Source organism: Protopterus annectens, chromosome 2.part0, assembly GCF_019279795.1.
Source record: "Protopterus annectens isolate FY-2018-M chromosome 2.part0, PAN1.0, whole genome shotgun sequence".
NCBI lineage: Eukaryota > Metazoa > Chordata > Ceratodontiformes > Protopteridae > Protopterus > Protopterus annectens.
This window is the reverse complement of record NC_056728.1, coordinates 423238461-423262457: the sequence shown is the minus strand read 5'-3', so window position 1 is coordinate 423262457 and position 23997 is coordinate 423238461.

The following is a 23997-nucleotide window of genomic DNA, read 5'->3' as shown; positions in this document are numbered from 1 at the left end:
AAAAAGACCAGACTTCTTCTGATGAAGTCTGGTCTTTTTTGGGTTCCTGTGCCTCCATCTGATTTGTTTACTTGGTTCTTGGTTATTATTATTTACGCAGCCCACTATCTTGGGCCAGCATTATTAACCTTTCATGTCTTGGTTTGAATTCACCTTTCCTTAAACATTCCTGCATTTGTTCCTGATCAACATGAGGTTCTTCCAGAAGTATTCTATACTTGCTACTGTATTTATGCATTTTCCAAATTACTTGCCTTCTCATCTGGTCCTTCACTTTATATTCTTTCCTTTGTTTTTTTGGCACATTCAGTTGCTGCCTGATTTATATCTACTTCTGGTTTAATTTCCATTCCTGCTTGACACTGATATGCTTCTGCTAGATTAGGCAGAGACATCATCTTAGATTTAGACTCCTCATGTTTCAAAACTTTCACTATGTTTGGGTCTTGTGAGGTCAGCAGATATATGTGGAGTCCCATGATTGCAGATCTATACATGTAATCAATTTCAAGGAGTCCCATACCTCCTTCGGAACAGGGAATAATTAATCTTAGTATACACTGATTTTTATAAATCATTTGGTGAGCATGAAGCATCCTTCTTGTTTTCCTATCTAATCTATCCAACTCATTTTGGGGTCAGTCAGTCACTTCAAAACTATAAGTTAGGACAGGAAGAACAAATTGGTTTATAGCTTGAATTTTGTGGGTCGATATTATATAAGTGAATGCAATGAATTGCAAAAGGTATATAATCGACCCACAATCCCCAAAAACCCAAAATGTCGAACACATGGATCATCGCTGATCCGTTAAAAAAAAATAAAAAAAAAAAATCAAAGCACAAAATAAAGCGAGGGGGCTCCGCCCCCTTACTTAAATATACCAACTCTGAGATCGCACCACAGTTGAGGAAATGGCAAAGTCCCGAAAATGGCCCAGTGATTTTTTTCCCTAAGAAAAAAAAATCACTCTTCAGTGCTTTCAGTATTTTCGCCATTTCGCGTAATGACATTCGACTAAACAGCATTCACAATTCATTGCTTTTGCTAAAATAATTGGGACCCAGTTTTGTTCCTAGATATCAATGCTGTTTTTAGGATTAATTTATGTCTTCTAAAGTATTCCTTACTACGTTTTATTCACATTTGTTAATGTTTTATTGTTGATCCTTCATCAGCTCCCAATTTATACACTCCCCCTTGCTCAAGTTCTTTTATACCACATTCTTGTCCCAAACTGATGTTTTCCTGGTGCTGCAGTTTTTCTGCTTTAAAGGTTGCTTTTGCACATTTATCAAGACCAAACAACATTCTTATATCATCTGAAAAAGTTTTGACAACCTGCACTTGTGCTTTCAGTTCCTCATCTGATGAGCTATACAGTTTAAAGTATCGACAAAGAGAAGGTGAGAAGTCTTTACACTCTTTTGTTTTCTAGGAGTTAAATTATAGCCGTGGCCTAAGCTGTTGAGTAAACAGCTTAATGGATTAAGGGCAAGGCAGAATAGCAGCGGTGACAGAGTCACCCTGGAATATCCCCCTTTGAGTTTTTATCCCTGGGATAATGATTTGTCCTTTATCATGCCTTAATTGCAAAGTGGTCTGCCACTGTTTCATGGTCACTGCAATGTAATAGATCAGTGTGGGGTGTATCTTATACATTTTTAAGCACTCTTTTATCCATGAATGAGGGATACTATCAATTGCTTTTTTGTAGTCAGTCCATACCATACTTAGATTCTTCCCCTTTTTACAGTTCTCCACTATGACTTTATTTAACAACACATGATCCTTTGATACATATGACTTTCTTTTATTGCCCTTTTGTTCTACTGCCATAATTGAGTTTTCTTCTAAATGAATATAAACTCTGTCAACATCAGTTCCCGTGTATAGTTTATATGTCGTCAGAAGGCAAGTTATTGGTCTATAATTTTTAGGGTAGCTTGCAGGTTCACTCTTAAGTAGAAGCATTAGTATAGGCTATGTCATGTAGGCTGAGAAAAAATCCTTTATGAAATAACATGAAATTTGAATAGGAAAAAATGATGTGACCTTTATGATTCATGGCAGGAAAACAAGTGTAAATGAAAAAAATTAAATAAAAGGTACTGATGAATTTCTAGGTATAATTAACATCTAGGTAATATTATAGGGAAAAAAAAACTTTTGAGGTAAGTAAGCTTCATTAGACAGTGTAGATTTCCTTTAAATATAATCAAGCAAAATATTGCAAGACTGCAAATAACTTAAAGCAAAAAAAAAAAAAATAACCAAATAAGTAAATAAATAAATCAAAATCCTCTGTCACTGAACTTGCATATCAGGACTAAGAAATCATTGATAAGATACAGCAAACTTCCTAAACGCCCTTCCAGTACATCATTCACCAGTAAAGATGATTCAGCATCGTTCAGACAAATAATAATACAGTCAGAAAACTGTTTGGGAAGTAAAAGATTTGGCTATGCAGCTACAGACAATCCCCTCTCCCCTCCATTAATCTGGTATCACCTGATATTGCTCTACCAATTATAATACTCACAAACAAAAGCCCAAGGAATTAAATTGTATCTGTACCTTGGATGAAAGGTAACACTGAACTACTCAAATGATGGGAAGATCACGAAGTAGAAAACTACTGGCCAAGTGGTCTCCTAGTAAAGGTGCTGAAAAAAGTGATGCTAAAACAGCTGGAAAAGTTGTTAGAAGAGTACAACATCCTAACAGGTATCTAGCATAGCTTCAGGTCCAGTCATTTTATATGTATAGTTATTATTAAGCTACTGAGCTATATCCCTAATTGTTTGCTGAATGGTCACTTCCCAGATGTTCTATTATATGACTTTTCTAAAGCATTTGATTTAGTGATCAATACTCTCCTAGTAGACTTTCTATGGGAGATCGTCAGCCGCTCACAGACATTCATCTATTTCAAAAATTAATCAAGAAGTCAGTTGCAGACGGCTGCATGGCAGCATTCCAGTTCAAATCAGTAGCTGCATGGCAGAATGAAAGATCAGGTCAGTGACTGTATGGCAGAATGTCAGCTCAGGTCAGTGGCTGCATGGAAAAATGTCAGCTCAGGTCAGTGGCTGCATGGAAAAATGTCAGATCAGGTCAGTGGCTGCATGGCAGAATGTGCCTGTATGGCAGAATGTCAGATCAGGTCAGTGGCTGCATGGCAGAACATGCCTGTAAGGCAGAGTGTCAGATCAGGTCAATGGCTGCATGGCAAAATGCCAGCTGTGGTAAGTTCCATTCAGATACAGGAGTTCTGTGAAGATTAGTAATAGGACCATTTTCTTTTTCTATATATAGAAGGATGGTCCGTGATTACAATAATACACTGATTGATAATCTTTCTTAAGGAGTGAACTCAGTATTGCCACCTTGTGGCCTTCAACAGGAACAACAGAAGTTTATTTTATGGCTGTACAGAAGAAGATTGCTTTTGAATGAAAAAATAAAACAAAGTTCTCAAGCTCTCTATCTTGGAAGATATTTTAATAGTACTTTGAAAACATTACCGATGATACTTAGACAGCAACCCAAAAACAGAAGTGGAAAGCTGGGAATACATATGCCTGATAATGAATAACAAACTTAATTCCAGGAATTATGCTGAGTCTACAGTTAAGGACATAATCAAAAATTAGGAATACTTTATGTGGTAAAAAGTAATCTAACACCCGAAGCCATATACGCTGTTATTCAAGCTGTTGTGCTACACAGACTACTTTATGGTAAGCAAACTCAACAGGCATAAATACAACAACAAAATGGAAACATAATCCTTTTGTCACAAGTGAAAGCTGTTGCACATACAGAAGTCGTATTTAATATTGTCACGGAAATAACAGAAGTCATATCTAATATTGTCACAGAAATAAAACCTGTTAGAAGAACAGCATCCAATGAATGTAGTTATTGTCTAAAATTTATCAATAACAGTTGCAAGAATTATCAGGTTCATCAGATTGAGATAGACGTTTATTTATAATTTTACATTTATACACAGTAGACTTATTCTATTGCTTAGGCAGCATATGAGGTATTGGAGAGAAGAATATAATCTGTTGTGTAGGTTTGCTGGCTTTATAATTTGCTGCTAAGACACTAGAACAATTATAAGCAGATATCAGGTGATCTGATGTTGTTATTCTTCATTCATTCCTTACTGATGGGTGTTGGTTCCGTCCTCGGAACCAAGTCAGCCTTATAATAAGCTCGTGCCAGCCAAAAAACTCTCGAGCTAAGCTTTCACCCATAGTGCCCCTCTCCCTGTTACCTCAGATCTCGTTTGCAGCATAGCCGAAAAGCCATGTCAAGCCAGCTCTCAGCTAAGTACTTGAAGTTTTTTGATATTAAAACTGTTTTCTGAATAATTTTCCTACCTTTTTCATTCTCATACCTTTTGATAGTCTATCTTTTCAAGAGCCTTCTTGGTAATTCTTAAGTACCATTGGTGGTACGGCTTTTGCCCCTTACCCTCTGAGGTAAAATTTTAAATACCATTGTTGGTATTTCCCCCTCTCTCTCTTCTCTCTATCTCTTTCTCTAAAAAAAAAATAAATAAATAAATAACTTTCCTCTATCTCTTTATTACTGTTTGTGGTTAATTTGGATATACTGTTTGTACACTATGTCAGAAAAAAAGAACATCAGGTTTCAAACAGTGTGACCAGTGTGGTCGTAAGATGCCAAATTGTGACTTAAATGTGTCTTGTGTATATTGTTTGGGGGTTCCTCATCTTTCAGTCCAACCTCCTTGTACCATTTGCCAAGGGTTTAGCTCTCGAACCCTTAATGAGAGAAAAGTAAGTTGATTTTGAAGGGTCTCATTAAGTCGCCCTTCTCAGAGGCTATTTCTGCGTTGGAGGGCTCACCACCTCCTAGAAAAGAGCACAAAATGAGACCGCATTCAGTTCCTTTTTCACCCTTGGGTGATAAGAAACAGGAACCAAGGCAAAAATTGACTTTGTCAGCTCCAGAGCCAAAATTGGCTTCTACAGCATCGTCTTAGGTGCCATCTACAAAAATTAGGTCGTCGGCGCCTGTTATGGCACTGACTATGTCTACATCACCGATATTGCCTAAATTGCAAATTTCTACCTCAGTGCCATATTTAAAGATTTTGACATTGTCACTGATCACGGCACCAACCATATCTATGACACCAATCTTGCCTACAGTGTCTGTCCCATCAGCACCCATACCTGATATTCCTCCAATACAGGTCTCCAGTCTCGAGACTGTGGTGCCAATAGACAACTCTGCACAGACCTGATACTCCCCTATGGTGGATCCTTTCTTGGGGCAACAGTTTATCCCTTTCTTAGAAAATCCTGACTCCCCATCTGGGATGTCTACTAGATTGAACAGGAGCCTCTCGAATTAGATGTGGTGCACCTTGTGGACCAGCTGCTGATGGCCAGATGGATTGCTACACCATCCAAAACTCCCTTCCCATCTGGATTTGGGAGTCTATCTCCATGGACTCAAACTTATTCTCCTCCTTTGACCTCCTTGCAGGCTTTGAAGTTCTCAGCACCAATACCATTTATGGTTCCCATGCCTTCAGTTCCACTGGTGGATCTCACTGTGGTTTCAGAGCCGATTCTTTGGCCATCAACTCATTCAGAGCTGGGTCTTCCCCAGATTTGGGACTGGACTGCAGGCTCTGGGGTGCTTGGTACGGCACCATTTTTTTCTACAGTGCTGTCTACCACGTTTCCAGTAGTCCTAATGGCACCAAGCCCCCTTGGGGCTCCATCCTTGGGAGTGGGTTTATTGGAGTGGAGTGTGACCCCGGTTCCGAGGTTGTCCTTCTCAGTTCTGGGCTCACATCCCCCTTCAGGCGGACCTGCTTTCCAAGTGATGGAGAGGGCTCTTGCCTCTACAGGCAAACTGTTAGCAATGGAACACCAAATATGTCCTTCCTCTGAGCCACAGCTGACACAGACCACCGCATCGGGACATTGAGCACAAGAGCCTCAGGATACCCTACCGCAGGATGCCTCCTCTTCGGAGTCCTCATTAGAAGCTCCCACTGAAGAAGTGCCACGTAGGAGGACGTGCAAGAAGAAGTACATGGACTCCCCTGAGAAGTCCCTCACTGAGGATATGGGCTATGATGAAGGGGAGGGGTCCCCACTGTCACCCCTGATTATGTCTCCTTTGGAGACATCCTGGAAATCCTAAATCAGAGAGGTAACTGGAAGTCCACCAACTCTTCCTCCAAGGAGTCTGTGTTCCTGCAGGCCTTTCATGCTTGACCTTCTAGTTCCTGGGTGACCCTGCCTGCAGATGAGCTGATTCAATTCATTGTGCAGCAGTCATGGAAGAGTCCTGATACTATTGAACCAATCCCATGGAGACCAGACAAGTTTATATCCCCTCCTGAGCACCATCCATACTGGTCCAAGGTTCTTCCTATAGACGCTATGGTGGTGGCCACTGCCACTAAGAAGGAGCTTGTCGAGGAAAGCTAGACTGTCCACCCCCCAAACAGGGAGTCTCAGGAGGTGGACAGGTTAAGGAAGCAAGTTTTTGCATCATCGACCTTTGCTGTTAGGTCTTTGAACTACCTGGCACATTTCACTATGCTTCAGAGAGACTTAGTCTCTGAACTCTCTGAAACATTAGCAGGAGCAGTCTCTGACAAGGTTGCCTCACAGCTTGCTATACTGGAATCCATATCCAACTTCTCCATGCGTTTGATTTCCCACGCTACTGAAGGAGCAGCTAGAGCAGCGGGTTCAGGTGTCGTCATGCGGTCTATATTACATTGTTGAACTCACAGGAGTTCAAACGATGTAATATCAAACCAGGAAGTTTGAAATCCAAAATGTACAAAAACACAGAACAGTGATTTTTTTCCCAGGGAAAAGAAAATCGCTTTTCCGGTACAAAAACAAAAAAAAAACACATACACTTTAAACTTATACTAATGTGGGGGACTTCACCCTCCATACCCCCCATCATGGGGGGCTGTGCCCCCCACAGACCCCCTACTTAAATATACCAACTCTGAGATCGCACCACAGTGGAGGAAATAGCAAAGCTGCAAAAACAGCCCACCAATTTTTTTCCCTGGGAAAAAAATTGGTGTTCTGTGGCTTTGCTATTTTCACATTTTGAACATATAGGTTCAGTATTACAATGTCTGAACTCCTGTGAGTTCGACATTGTAATAGAGACCCATTGTCATGAAACGTCATGCCTGGATGCGCCTCTGTGACTTTGCGGACACCTTTAAGTCTTCCTTTCTGAATGCTCTAGTGGAAGCTTCTTCACTTTTCGGCCCAAATGTAAAAGAAACATTGGCCAGGTGTGAGAAGGACAGGAAGACCCTGCCTGCCATGGGCAGACTTTTTTCCATCCCTCAACATCCCTACTTGAGGAACCAGAGGAGTGGAAAGATGTGGCACAAGAAATCTCAGGGTCCTTTCTGTGACACACTTGGTGAGTTTACTCCTCGGGACAGAGGGGGTAACTCTTCAAGAAGGCACCCCTACAGAGGGAGAGGGGGTCTGCATAACCAGGGGTCCAGAGATTCTTTCTCTGGACACCCTTATCAGCACTTTTGAGGAGTGGCCCGATTGCTTTCCTCTGGAAGCAGTCAGGGACAATTTTCCCTGCACCGTTCTGCCTGGCTGGTAATAACTACAGATTCTTGTGTGCAGCATATCATAACCAGAGGTTATCAAGTCACATTCAATTTTTACCCAAAGTCTTCAAGACGAATTTGTGATATTCCACCCAGTGAAAGGGAAACAGCAGCTCAGGAAATACAAAAGCTGCTTCAAAAAATTGCCATCCAGACAGTCCCACCAGATCAGATAGGATCTGGATTCTACTCAAATTCTTTTTAGTGCCAAAAAAGACAGAGGACTGGAGACCAATTCTAGATCTCAGTGTCCTGATCAAATTTGTCAAACAGGAAAAATTCTGGATGGTCACGGTTCAGTCTATCCTTCTGTTCTTGGAGAAAGATAATTGGATGTGCTCAATAGATCTTCAGGATGCGTATTACTACATAAAAATGGACAAGCACTCCAGAAGATTCCTTCATGTCTGGCTAGGAGCCAATCACTTCCAATTCCATGCACTGCCCTTCGGACTCTCTACAGCCCCTAGAGTGTTCACCAAGTGCATGACAGTGGTAACAGCTCACTTGAGACTTCAAGGATTCTGGGTGTTTCCATATTTAGATGATTGGCTCCTCACCACCCCCACCAAGTGTCTACTGGAGATAGCTCTAAACTACACTCTCAAACTAGCAGAATCCCTGGGAATCTCAATAAACTGGGGAAAGTGCAATGTGATTCCCTCTCAAAGCTTTGAATTTATAGGGGCAATTTTCAATACACATGCTTGCCTAGTCTCTCTTCCAGACCACAGATTACATGGGATAAGATCCCAGATCCAGGTGATACTCTGTCAAAACCTAGTCCCTGCTCGGGTGGTTCTTCAATTCCTGGGCTCCATGGCAGCATCAATTACCATAGTGCCCTTAGCAAGACTACACATGGGAATTCTCCATTTGCTCCTACTGACACAGTGGTATCCCTTGCACCATTCATTGTCCTTTCAGATACATATAACTCAGCGATGCAAACAGGATCTAATGTGGTGGATGAAGCCAGATGAAGAGCTATGAAGTTGTCCCTTCTGCCCACCTCAGCCCAGGGCCACAGTGACCATGGACGCTTCCCTGATAGGGTGTGGGGGCTTTACCAAGGGGTGACTGTCCAAGGCACTTGGGCAGACATAGATGCCAATCTGCATATCAATGTCCTAGAACTGAGGGCAGTGCTTCTAGCATTGTAAGCATTTCAATCCACCCTTCCATCAGGGATAATTGCTATAGTCTGACAACGTGTCAGTAGTCTGATACATCAACAAACAAGGGGGAACCAAGTCCTACCCGTTGTGTTGAGAGGCCATGAGAATTTGGCAATGGGTGATAGCTTCCGACTGCTTTCTGATAGCAACGCATATTCCTGGGGTTTCCAACATGATTGCAGACAAGCAGAGCAAATGTATCCTACTGCCTCACGAGTGGTCCCTCAATTCAGTCATGGCGGCAAAGATTTTCAGCCGCTGGGGTCAGCCCTGCTGGGATCTTTTTGCCTCCCCACTAAAGAACAAATGCAGCAGCTACTTTGCTCTAATCTCCCCATAGGGGGAATCCCCAAAGAATGCTCTGATACACAATTGGCCCATGGGACTTCTGTATACCTTCCCTCCCTTCCCCTTGATTCCCCTTGTTCTAAAGAAGGCCTTTCATCTGAGAAGCAAGGTAATCCTCATTGCCCCTTACTGGCCATGATAAATACGGTTTCCCTTCCTTTGGCAGTTAACAGAATTGTTACTGTGAAGGAGGTATAAAACTCAAGTATCCAAAACACCAAATACCACGTTAAGAAACTAGTTTATTATGAAACAAGCAAAGCTTTCAGATTACACCCTTTATCAATGCTAATACAACATCTATACATTTAACTATTTAAATAGGAGCACAAAACATCATGTGACTACAGCCAGCAAATCACATGAATACAACCTGAAATGACATCACATGGTATCAGTGTAACATTTTAAAATAATAATAAAACATTACAAAATAGAAAATAAAAAATAAAAATTAAACAGAAAATCAATAGAAAATCAAAAAAATCAAAGTTCACTATTTTGCAACTTCAGTAACGCAGGTTTAAGAGTAACAGCAGTATTAAGGCCTGGATATTTATCAGCTGCTAACCTCAATATCCAGTCATATTCTTTATTCTCTAATACATTATTGACATCACCTCCCCTTATATTCCTATAGACTATTTCTATAACTCTAAATTTAAACTTATGAGTAGTACCTCTACTAATAACATGTCTGCTTAGTGCATTGTTTCTTTTCCTATCTTTATAGCAGATTTATTTTCTATAATGCGCTCTTTAAATCTTCTTGTGGTCTTGCCCACATAAAATGAGGGGCACTGATCACAAGTAGCTAAGTACACAATGTTTAAAGTATTACAGTTAGCCAGCAATCTAAATGTATAGTGTGTACCTGTAATAGGATGTACAAATAAGTCACTACCTTTACCTAATAAATCAGTACAGCATATACAACTCATACAGTTGTAGTTTCCCACTCTGATTCCTGGTTGCTGCTTCACTGTAGATTTAAAATCCTTGTAACGTATCTTACGTTTTAAATTCATCATATCTCTATATGAAAAAAGGGGTTTTGCATCTAAAGTTCCTCTAAGTTCAGGTGCAGCCATTAAAATTGGCCAATTTTTTTCAATAATATTACTAAGAGCTTGTGTCCTAAGATTAAAAGTAGTAATATATCTAACCTTATTATCATGTATTGCAGACCTATGTGAAGAATTTGTCTCCCCTGGGTCAAAATTAAAGATAGGTCTCAGAGATGTTTCTCTATCTTTTTTCACTAATTCAATCATTTCCAAGACAAGACCTTCAATATAACCACTATCCAGAAACTTTAATTTCATATCCTCCAATTGCTTAATGAATGTAGCATAGTCTGTATTTAGCCTACTGGCCCTACTAAACTGCACTCTTAATATTTCTTTAAATGCATGCGGGGCATGCATACTACACCTATGTAAATATCTTCTGGAATATACTTCTTTCTTATAGATAGAAGTTTCCATATGGCCTAATTTTAATTCCAAATGGACATCAAGGAATATAATACTATTTTTAGAAAATTCCATTTTAAACTTCAGGAATTCAGTCGTACTATTTAAATAATTCACATAGCCACATATTTCTTCATATGTACCTTTCCAGAAGATAAAGCAATTGTCTACAAAGCATTGGTAAAAGCAAACCTTATCACTATGAATATTTAAATCACTACATACATACTTTGTCTCCCATTGATGGAGTACCAAATTTGCATAAGTATTGGTGATGGAAGTACCCATCGCTACCTCCGTAAGTTGTAAACACAATTCATTATTAAATAAAAAAATGTTCTTAGTAAGAACCAGATCCAACAATTGACAGATATTCTCCACAGCCCTAGCACACATGCTTCCTTGCTTCCTTTACATGTCAGAAGTTGTCTTATGGCTTCTATACCATAATTATTAGGGATTACTGTAAACAGCGGAACTATATCTAGAGTTACAAAAAGATATTCCCCTTCAATGAGTTCAGTGACTCCTAGTGCTTCAAACCATTTACGTAACTTAGATATGAAGTCTGTGGGATCTTTGAGCACAGATGGGCAACTAGCAAAAACTGACCTAATTGCTTTTGTAAATATATTGAAATGGGCTCTGTTACCCACCCTTTCCCGGAAACTATCAGACTCATTGGTGGTGCTTCTAGTGAATTATATATTTTGGGTATTCCATAGAACTGTGATATTCTAGTACATGTTACCATAAAATAGTGAAACAAATCTAGATCTATGTCACTAGCAAGCTGTAGATCATAAATGGCCATATTAACTTGGCTAATAAGTTGTTTCACCTCTAACAATGTCACTTTTTAAAGGTGTTCCCATCACCCAATAAAGACTCCAAAGATTGAATGTAATTAACACGATCCATAAACACCACAGCATCTCCTTTATCTGCTTGTTTAATTACTATGGTATTGTCCTTTTCTAACATTTTCATATGTTAGGTTGTACATCTTTTTATTATTATTATTATTATTACTAGCATACAAATTTCTTATTTCACCTTTACAGCAGTTACTATTGGCATGCTTATAGGTATGTACGTACTTCTACGCTTACATCCTAATTGTTGTATATGATTGTCTTTAAATAAGACTCTCAAATTTAAAGTTCTAGAAAAGAGTTTTAAATCTGTTAGTGCCAACACTAAATCATCCGTGGCTGCAGGTATAAAATTCAAGCCATTCGCTAATAGAGAAAGGATAGATGGTGTCAACATAAAACTAGACAAATTCACAGTACCTTGTATTATCATCATACTAACTTGCTGTAATTCAATGGGCTGTCGTTTTTCCGTTTCTGTTGTTTGAGGCTTGTCTCTGAACTGAGTGTCCATGTGAGGCACTCTTTTCCTGTATCCTTTCTGGCTCCTCCAGCTGAAATAATTTGACTGTCCCTAACACAGTTGCTTTCAGAACTGGCTGCTGCCCCTTATTTATTTCAACTGAAGCATCCATTACAGGTTGTGGAGCTACCACCGCATCCACCGTATTGCTGGATACTGGAGTCACATGAGGGGATGGAGTATCCACAAGTTGATTAACCATTTGTGGCATCAGACTCTCTATAGCTGCTGATTGATTCACTCGTTTTCCTTTCACCTTATCAGAAAATTCATCTAGATCATAAATGGGATTACGCATAATTGAAGTTGTTTTTTCAGGGCTACGATGATCAGTTCCTTTGGCCTCACCTAGTATGCCAGCCCTGGATTCTGGATCCAACTCCAGAACTGATCTCACATCTGCAAGGGTTGACGCATCCCAGCCTTCCCAGTCTCAAGTTGACAGCTTGGTTTCTCCACTTCCGGTAATAGCCAGGTAGAGTAACCTTTCCTCTCCTGTACGTTATATTCTTCTGGCTTCACGTAAACCATCCACCAGGAAAATCTATCTCAGTAAATGGAAGAGATTTCTTATTTTATCCCAACAAAAGAAACTAGATCCTTGCTCAGCACCTGTTACTTTGGTTTTAGATTATCTCTCAAATCTTCTATAGTCAGGAGCGGCAGCCTCCACAATTTGAGTACACTTGGCTCCAAATTTTAAACTTTCATGACGGTTTCCAAGATTCATCCCAAATCTCCCATCCCCTCTGCAAAACCTTTTTAAAAGAGGTCCCACACATCAGACCACCTTTCAAAGAACTGATTGACCCATGGGATTTAACGCTTGTGCTACAATCTCTGACACAACCACCTTTTGAACCTGTGGATTCTTGTGATATGACGTTTTTGGCCTGGACATCACTGTTTTTAGTAGCCATAACTTCAGCTAGATGCATATCTGAGCTCCAGGCCTTATGTATCAAATGTCCTTATATGATCTTTCATAGAGACAGAGTATCACTCCAGACTAACCCCTCTTTCCTTCCGAAAATTATCTCAGAATTGACAATTAACCAGATGATTGACCTTCCTGTCTTTTTTCCAAACTATTCAAATAAAGGGGAATAGTGCCTTCATTTGTTGGATGTACATAGACAATTACGCTTTTACCTGCATAGAACAGAACCAGTATGTAAATCAGACCAGTTGTCTGTGTTTTTTTCAGGTCCAAAACTGGGGGACCCTGTTTCTAAAGTGAACTTATCTAAGTGGCTGAGAAACTGTATATCCTTCATTTACCAAAAGAATAACAGTCCTCTACCGAGCAAGGTCAAAGCACACTCAATCAGATCAATGGCAACCTCTGTAGCTTTTCATTGAAGGGCTTCAATGGATGACATCTGTGCAGTTGCAACCTTGTCTACTCCCCATACCTTTATTACCCATTACAGATTGGACCTGGTCTCCAGGGGAAGAGCATCCTTTGGTTCAATGGTACTCAGGAACATTCTTCCATAAGGGCCTCCTAAGAAATAAAGTAATAGGGACTCTGTCCCATCAGTAAGGAATGAATGAAGATTACTAATATCAGATAAAGAAGTTATATCTTACCATAACGTTCCATCTGTGTAGCTGATCTTCATTCATTCATTACGTCCCACCCACCTTCCCCTTCCAGAGGCTCCTGGAGGATCGGATTGGGTCCTAATCCTGTTTGTAGGGTTTCTGCTCAGAAAAAGCCTCTGCTTTCCTATCACTGGCAAACTCGATCTGAGGTAACAGGGAGAGGGGCACTATGGGTAAAAGCTTAGCTCAAGAGTTTTTTGCTTGGCACAAGCGTGTTATAACGCCGACTCGGTTCCAAGAACAGAACCGACACCCATCAGTAATGAATGAATGAAGATAAACAACACAGATGGAACATTATGGTAAGAACATAACTTCTTTTTCAATGAGGTTTTACCTGAAATCATTGTAGTTAGTAAGGTTTCAGAGGATTGGGTGCAGATGGTTCCATTTGGCAGGGATAATTTTTGATCTCTTTTCACCTGTGGAGTGATAGAAAGGAAGACAGTTTTGCATCCTAATTTGGGAATAAGTAAGGAGTAGATTTTAGATGCTTTACTTCTAAGGGGAGTACAGAAGCTGTTGTTCAGTATTTTGTTACTGAGGACAGCTGAAGGTATGCATGACAGGTAACCAGTTAGCTTTATGCAGAGTAATAAAATGATATTCAAGTTGTGATGGTAGGTTTATAAATCTACTAAATATGTCTGTGGGCTGTTATTGCCGAGGGTGTAACTTAGTGCAATGAAGTTGTAATGGTATCCCCAGTTGCTTCCAAACTTTTAAAGACTTTAAAATTTTACCGGCTCTTATTGCTTGTTTTTCCTCAGAAATAGGCACCATTTTTGGCTTAACCAAGGAACAAACTGTTCTTCTTCTTCCAGCCACAAATAGTTAAGCAAACATCCGTTGTGACCACAGCAGGCTAGCAATTGCCTCAGCTGCAGGTGGGTGACTCTGCTGTGGCCATTTGTTGTACCTCAGACCATTCATCTTTTACCCTTGATCCCTCTGGTGTAGCACCTACAGCCATTATGGACTGGTACTAACATTGCTGACACCAGCAACTGACTTATGGACAGTGGCCTGCTGAGAATGGGTCATTGAGCTCATGGGTGCCATAACAGTCTGAGTCTACTGCAAAACTGCTTTATGTGTCAAATCCGTGTGAATCTGCAGTAGTCACACAGTCTGTATTCTACCAGAGCTTACATGCATGCTCTCTTGAGATGCCTGATGGCTACATACACCATTATTAGCTCTCCATCAGGTAGCCACATCCTCTGCAGCTGTTGGAGTTCCCTCAGTGGGTAAGGGAGATCCACTCTTGTCGATCAATTTGTAATGTAATATTAGTTTCTCAGAGTACAGTATATGCTTTTGCTTTTCTTATGATCCTTTGCTTGTTCTCCAAGTTTTATTCCTAGCTGACGTAGCTCAGAGAATGGTTTGTTACTAGGTTCTAATCAGCCTGGTTGGTGCATATTTGTTTAATGTTGGAAACAGAGACTGCTGAAAAATTCAAAGGCTTGGTAGTTGATGTCTGGAACATAGTTTATGTAGGACCATGCCACTAATTGAGAACACCATCTACCTTATTTATGGGCAAGTTCTTAAGGGTCTTTATAGAGGCTGTTCCTGTGATAGGTGAGAGGTGTTTCCATGTAACATGTACTAACAAATAATCATTCCTGTGACTTACCAGTATGTATGAAGGGAAGACTTTACTGAGTTTTGACTTACAAACCAGTATAGCATATTGTCTGTTCCTGTTTTCTTGTTAACTACTGTAGCTTCTTTAATTAAATGTCTGAAGCTCATTGGTATATTCATTGTTGCTGTGCTATTGCATAGATTATTAAAGTCACCAACTAGTCATAATGCTTCTGGTGAACATTTTGCATGCCAGTATAATGGAGTGGATACTAATCTTACTGCTTTGTTTAACTTAATGCACACACATTCCAGGTTTAAACATCTCTGTACTCCTGCTTAAATAGATGTTACTTACCAATGTTTCCATTCCAGGTTTGTTGGGGGACATATGCCCATTCATTTTAGATGTAAAGGTATCCTGGAGGAATGGTCTCACAGCCCCAGCTCTTTGCCTTTCATAATCTTTTCTGCTTATCATACGTCATGGGATGTCAAATTCTGTATCCTGTACAAAAAAAGGCTTAAGCCCTGTTTCTGATACTTCAAGTATGTGAGACTTGAAAGAGGATAAGCGGTCCTGAAAAATCAAGAAGTCTCTTGATGCGACACCCTGACCCATGTAAAAACAGGAAAGTAGAGGTCGATTATGACGACAGCTTGTAGCATTCAGGGACATAATTTTAAGCTGCAATTTGTACAATTAATTAATGTGTCTTGACAGGTAAGATTGTGTTTCATGGCCTAGGGGTATTATTAATGTCTACAGATTGTAATAAGTACTGTAGCAATATTTGTCTTAGAAATCTTTTGGATGTGGTACTGCACTTACAGACTGATATGGTTGTGAGGGAAGCTAAGGTATGCATACTAATGTGTTTTTATATTCAGCCATTATATTGTTTTTTATAGCTTTACTGTTGTAGCATTTTAAACATCTTTACTAAATCACAAATGCAACAGTGACAAAGATGCACATACAGTAATAGAAAAAAACAAACCATAGTGATATTTCTTATCATTTTCATATACTACACGGTTTTAACAATTATCATTCACTCCAAGATTAATTACATAAATTGTTAAATTCCTGCCATCCTTTAAACCTAACTCCTCCTCCTTAACATTATTCTGCATGTATTGATCGCACAAATTCCATTTATTTCTATGCAATTTTCTGCATCCCTTTTTAACGATTCCACTGTAGAATAGTGTGTGTTGTACCTTTAAGAAGCATTTCAAGGTGAGCCCATGCATATAAATAGCAAACATGTGCTAGCTTCAGTGCCATTTTGAGAATGCAGCCAGAGAATGAGCATGTTTGAGTGTAATAGCTAGTTTTGTTTATAAGTTTACCTAAGTTAAAGTTATTAAGCCTCATTCCTGATGTGTTTGTACATAAGCATAAATAAAACAAATTGGCTGCATGTTTTTTGGCAAAGTACTGTGTTTTGGCATAACTACTATTTCGCATTGTATTAAGGGCATAACTACAGTTATTCAAAGTATCTCAAAGTGTGTAAAAGTGCTTACAGTGTATGCTTATTACTGTGCATTTATTCTGAAGAGTTTATTTGTGTGCAAGGTGCAACTATTTCATGAAGTACAGTCAAAATATAGCCATTTCGAAAAGTTTCTTGTGCTGGGTGTATCTATTCACAACGTGCCACCATTACAGAGTATTTCTTGCACTGTAAAGAGTTATTAACAAAGTACAACCATTTTGGGGAAGCTTCAGTGTGCAGTGTACTGTTTATTTGTAAAGTGCAGTTATTTGAAATGTTTCTTACTCTGAGCTTCTTTTGCCCAGTTTATCTGCACAATACAGTTATTTTGAAATGTTTCTTACACTGATAAATGGGGATTTCTGATAGTACAGTTATTTCAAGAGTATTCCAGGGCCTGAGAGTCTTATTTCACAAAGTTCAATTATTCAGAGGCTTGTTGTGCTATTGGGCATAGTTACAAATACTGGCATGCATTTCTGGCATATGAATATGTGTGTGTGTTCATGCATATTTGCAAAAGTGTTCAATAGTATGTGTTAATATGGCAGACAGATTTCAAAAACCATCACCACTTGCATTTGATCAGAATATTGCAGAGAACTGGAGAATATTTGAGCAAGAGGACGATATTTTTATACAAGCAGCTTTTTCTGACAAAGATGCACCAGGGTATTAATTTTGCTAAACCTAGCAGGTCAGAGGCCATTGAAAGAGAGTGCTCATTTGTGTATGCACCAGCAGTATATGAGGAAAAAGATGAAAACCGTCATATTGTTGTACAGGCTGAATCAAGGGAAGACCTTGAGTGTTTGAAACGTATGTTCAGGGAAATGTGTAACCCCCAGACAAATATTCCATTAAAGAGGCATTTGTTTTACACAAGAGATAAGAAATCAGGTGAAACGTTTGCAGCTTGCATTACAGAACTGAGAAATAAAGCTAAAACTTGTCGGTTTGGTGACTTAAAAGATGAGTTGATAAAGGACAAACTTGTGTATGGTATTAACTGTGCTGCAGTGAAAAAGGTTTTGCTTCGTGACAGTGATTTAACGCTGAGCAAAGATATTGAGAGTTGTCAAATCCATGAAATTACAGAAAGGCACACAAGCGAGTGATAAGAGCATACTTTCAGCAGGCTCCAGAGAAAATGTAGACAGCATGCAACACATAGCTAGCAGAAGCAGGCCTAAGCCCATGGTACCTGCTACCCCCCGTAGTCTTCCCAGGTAAAACCTATAGTTTTCCAGCAAGTTCTAAGAAAAGGACATGCTCAGTGCAGTATTATTATTATTTATTTTATTATTTTATTTGCAGTTTGTTTTCCAAGATAGTCCATTGGGCCACAAGGAGCCTGTTTTCAATGGAGTCCTGGGGAGAAAAGCTCCAGAAAAATACAAATACATAGTACAGAAAAAGTACAAATCTTTAGTAGACATTTCTAATAAACATTACAGTGATGGTAAAGAACAAATCAAAGAAATTTTGAATTACAAAAAAACTGCATAAGATTTTTTTTTGTTTCTAGTAGCATAACGCTCATTTAGTCGTACAAGGGTGAGTCATCAAAACCCAAATCCAGCTTTATTGTTAACTGTCACAATTGTGGTGCCAGTCATGACTCTAAAAGAGAATAATGCTAAGCATTTGGTCTGCAATGTCACAGGTGTAGTTTTGCAAATCAAGTAAACCTCACACAGTTATAAAGAAGGGTCACTCAAAAAACCAAGTTGATCATGTAGAGGGCTGTAATTCTATTTTCTACATAGATGATGTATCAGTAATCAGTGGAAAAGCTGATGCAGTGAATTTGTTGGCAAAGAGTGAAGTGTTTTGTACTGTCCAGATCAATGGTAAATCCAGAGAGCTTAAAGTGGACACTGGATCAAAGTGTAACGTTATATCAGCAGACACATTTGCTAAGGTGAGAACTGGTGAACAACTCAATGTGCCTAGTTGTGCAAAACTTGTTACTTATGGAGGTGAAGAAATTCAAACCGAAGGCTCAATAGTACTTTCATGTTAATTGGCTAGGAACTGTTACAACATGTTATTCTATGTAGTCCAAAGACCTATGCGGTCATTACTGGGTCTCAGAGACAGTTTGAGAATGAATTTGTTATTCTTTACCAAAGAAGTTCATGGTATAAGCACATATCCTAGTTCCAATTTTACTGAATATACTTTCTCAGAGTATGCTGATGTTTTTGATGACAAGTTGGGCAAACTTCCAGTTGTGTATTCTATGAAATAAGACCCAGAGGTCAGTCCAGTGGTCAGATTGGCAAGAAAAGTTCTGATAGCTATGCAAGATAAAGTTAAAGCTCATTTGGATAAAATGGTGCAGCAAGTTGTGATTTGTCCAGTCACAGAACAAACTGAATGGGTGTTATCCATGGTAGCAGCCCACAAAAAAGGCATAGACAAATTCAGAATTTGTATTGACCTAAGAGATTTGAACAAAGCATTAAAGAGACCGCATTATCCAATGCGTACAGGGGAGGAACTCACAGCTCTAATACCAAATGCCACTGTTTTTTCTGTCTTGGATGCAAAAAGTTTATTTTGGCAAGTAATGCTTGATCACAAATCCTCATTATTGACTACTTTCAGTACCCCATTTGGCAGATACAGATTCCTCAGGATGCCATTTGGAATAAATTCTGCAAGTGAAGTCTTTCAGCGTACAATGGAGCAAATTCTTTCAGGCTATCCTTGTGCCATAATAGTAGATGATTTATTGGTTGGAGGCAATGGTGAAGCAGAGCATGACAAAAACTTGGTCTATACAGAGCACATGAAATAAACTTAAAGCTCAGTCCTCTGAAGTGCAAATTCAGACTACCAGAGGTTTCATATGTAGTTTATTTATTTACTAGCATTGGCTTGTGACTAGACCTGTCCAAGCAAGCAGCTATTCTTGAAATGCCAGTTCAGATAACGTTCAAGCTCTACAACATTTTCTTGGCATGGTCAACTCTTTAGACAAGTTTATAACAGACTTCAGTGAGTTGAAAACACATTTGGGACAGCTGATGTGCAAAAATGTTATATGGTCTTGGAACATCACCAAAAAGCATTTAAAGACCTTAAGCAGAAAATTGCCACCCACCTACATTAAGATACTATGATGTCAATAAACCAGTAACTCTTTCCAGTGATGCTTCAAAGTTTGGTCTTGGTGCAGTTATTCTTCAAGAGGGAGGACCAGTAGCCTATGCATCTAGATCACTTACCCAAACTGAAATCTAATATGCTCAAATTGAGAAAGAACTTTTGGCAATAGTATTTGCATGTTCAAAGTTTCATGATTATATCTATGGTCAAGCTATTCAGACTGAAACTGATCACCAACATCTAGTTAGTATTTTAAAGATGCCTATGCATTCAGCTCCAGCGAGATTACAAAGACTGATGCTCAAACTGCAAAAGTACAACTTTAAAATGGTCTGTACAAAAGGCAAACTTCTTTATCTGGCTGATGCCTTATCCAGATCACCCAGAAATACAACAGAACAGATTTATGCAGAGAATTTTGACTTTGATGTCATGGAAGTGCATAATTTTTCTACCACGAGACTTGGTGAGCTGACAGATCATACAAAGACTGATCCAATTTTGCAAAAGCTCAAGCACTACATTAATTTTGGATGGCTGTCAACGCAATCTAGTGTACCACCTGAACTTATTCTCCTTACAGAGATGAGATGTTGACTGAAGATGGCGTTATTTTCAAAGGTCCTAAAACTGTTGTTCCTGCTTCCTTACAACATGAATATATCCAGATTTTGCATTGTGGTCACCCATTTCCGAATCTACCAAAAGAAGGGTGAGAGAACTAGTATTTTGGCCTTCTCTAGCAAAAGACATTGATAGAGTACTTTCTTCTTGTTCAGTATGCAATAGTACTAAACCGCATTTGCAAAGAGAACAACTTCAGCCAAGTCAAGTTCCTGAACAACCTTGGTCAACAGTAGCCACTGATATATTTACTTAGTGTTGGAAGACTCTTATTCAAACTGGTTTGAGATTGATTTACTACCTAATCTAACATCCACTGCTGTTATTACCAAGTTGAAACATCATTTCTCAGTCCATGGTAGTCCACAAAAAGTTATTTCTAACAATAGTACACTATTTACCAGTCAGTTGTTTCAGAAATTTGCAAAAGAATGGAACTTTGTACATGTTACTAGTAGTCTGGAGTATCCACAATCAAATGGACTAGCTGAACATGCAGTACAGAGTGCAAAGCAATTGCTGGAGAAATCAAAGCGTGATAATACCAATGTCGTTTTGAATTTACTTCATCTCAGAAACATACCCTGTGACAATATACTTGGCACGCCAGCTCAGAGACTTCTGTCTAGGCAAATCAGAACAAAATTGCCTATCAGTTCCAGTTTGTTAAGGCCTAAAGCTAAGAACAACAGGACAATTAGAGCTTAACTTTTTGGAGAGTGTTCTTTCCAGAAGTCCAGTTATGATAAATCGAGCAGATTTCTTTATCCATTGGAAGAAGGAGAGACAATGAGGATACAAATGGCAAAAGGTTTCAACCGGATTGGTCAAGTGACAGGTATATGTCTTGAGCTGAGATCCTACTTCGTAGAATCTGAGGGTGTGGAGTACAGGAGAAATCGCAGACATCTTCTTCCTGTACCAGAATCAATATCGCAGCATTGTTTCTGTGATACAGACTCTAGATCTCAAAGCAATCCTGACAATGTTCCTGTTGCAGAATGTGTCTTACCTTCTACTTCCGTTCCTGATGTCCCCAAAGTTGAACATTCAGCAGAGACAGTCCCAGTTGCTAAATCTAATTCTAATTTCTATGTCACATGATTTGGTCATATTTCCAGACCTTGTGTGAAATACAAAGCAACCTGGACATAATTGTCTATATGTATTTAGTTCTATATAAATTGCATGACAAAGAATTATTTGTATCAATTGCATGTCAATCAATGTTGTCAATATTGCATGACTCATCTCTTAAAGACGGAGGATGTAGAATAGTGTGTGTGTGTGTGTGTGTGTGTGTGTGTGTGTGTGTGTGTGTGTGTGTGTGTGTGTGTGTGTGTGTGTGTGTGTTGTGCCTTTAAGAAGGATTTCAAGATCAACACATGCATATAAATAATAAGCATGTTCTAGCTTCAGTGCCATTTTGAGAGTGCAGCCAGGGAGTGAGCATGTATGAGTATAATAGCTAGTTTGTTTATAAGTTTACCTAAGGTAAAGTTATTATGCCTCAATCCTGATGTGTTTGTACATAATAAAGCTGCTTGAACAGAACCCATGAAGGCTCATCTATTTTATCCTGACTGGACGAGTGATACCCACCATCAATTCTTTTACCTCCATTACAATACTCAGTACATCAGTTACAGTTTGTTGAGATTTTGATTTCCATTTTCTAATAACTGGAGCAGCCAATACCATTAAACATAGTAAGGCCTTACTATGTCTAGACAATTGAGCTCTTATGTTCCAGCTCAAAAGAAATTTCCTTACTTATAATCATGTGCACCCCCAACATTTCTGACAAAGTACACTGTACTGAGGTTTTTTTTAACTTGCCATCTCTTTACACTCCTCAAAACAGGTTCCCAATGATCTTTCTCTTTCCCATCACACCACCAGCATTTGTTGTCTACCTGAGGAAACAAGTCTCTGGCATCCGATTGTGTCATAAAAATACCTCTGCAAACACTTCTAAGAAAAAAAATTCTGCACTTTGTCGCATGCTTGGGAGCTATACATATGTCCTCCTATTGTTGTTTTTTAATTGCCTTTCCAGTCTATCTTCCTAATCTTTTTTTAGTTATTATACAATATTTATATGCCCTAAAAGTATCCCCTTTTAAAAAGCAACTTCTGTTCTAAACAAAAAAATGGTGCAAAACCTAGTCTTTCAATTAGTATTAACCTATTTTTTTCTCTTTGACTATACCCTAATATCAATCCCTAGTGCAGAAGACAGTCTCTAACATGTTGTCCCAACTTTTGCTTGGCCTCATTCCACTCTGTTATCATGCCACGCTAGAGTTATTTAGTCCCAAAACCTTGGTTCCTTTGTTAATTTTCTCCAGTAAATTCCAGCCCCTTATTGCATCTTTTCTGTACCCCTACTTGCAGTTATCCCTACTGGCTAAATCTCCTTTTCCCATTCCTGTGATGACTTATTCTTAGAATATATTCCTACTACTTTATGAAGATCATATTCTGCATGATTGCTGTTATTCTCTTTAAGGATATTCATGCAAAATCCTATAATCTCCTTATTTCTTGAACTAACCCCCCACTCCATTTTATCACCATCCCCTTCCACTTTGATTTGCAAACTTCTGTTGTGTTATGTATATATGTCTTAAAGATAATGTCTAAAGGCACAAAACAAACTTTTCTGTTCTTACAAAAAGTGTTTACATGCATCTTTATGCATTCAAATACTTTTATGTGTAAAAATAAAAATTTGTTTTACAGTGTTTAGAAAAATAGATTTCTTCCAAAAGCAGAAGCCTGCATAAACATAGCATACTTTACGGCATTTAAATTAATTGGAGGGCAGGAGGTGTTTATGGCCAGCCACGGTGGTGCAGCAGTTAGTGTTGTCACCTCACAACAAGAGGTTTTCTGGTTCGATCCTTGGCTGGGGTGCCTTCTGTGCGGAGTCTGCATGTCCTCCCTGTGGTTGCGTGGATTTTCTCCTGGTGCTCCAGTTTCCTCCCACATCCCAAAGACATGCTGTAGGTGGATTGGACACTATAAATTGGCCCTAGGCATGAGTGTGTGCCTTCCATGGAAGGTTGGGTGCTGGGCTGGCATCTCAACACTGTAAAACTCTACTGCCAATCATGAGCAGACGGGTGATCCTCTGTGGTGACCCCTAACTGGGAAAAGCCAGAAGAAGGAAGGCAGGATGTGTTTATGTCACTTTGGGTTCAAACTCTAATTATGCTGGATTGGTGTAGGTTAATAAATGTGTATTAGTTATGTAATTGTCAAACTGTTAAATTAACAGTTTGGCAAAAAAAAGTTGATTACTTTTTTGACAAACTTAATTTAACACCATGTATTTTTCTAAAGGCTGCAAAAACAAACTTTTCTTTTTACAGAAAATTTTGTTTTATGCCTTTAGGCATGATCTTTGGCTGAATAGCACCAAAATATACCGTCAGATCTGGTACTCCTAATCTATGTTGCTCAATAAGGAGAA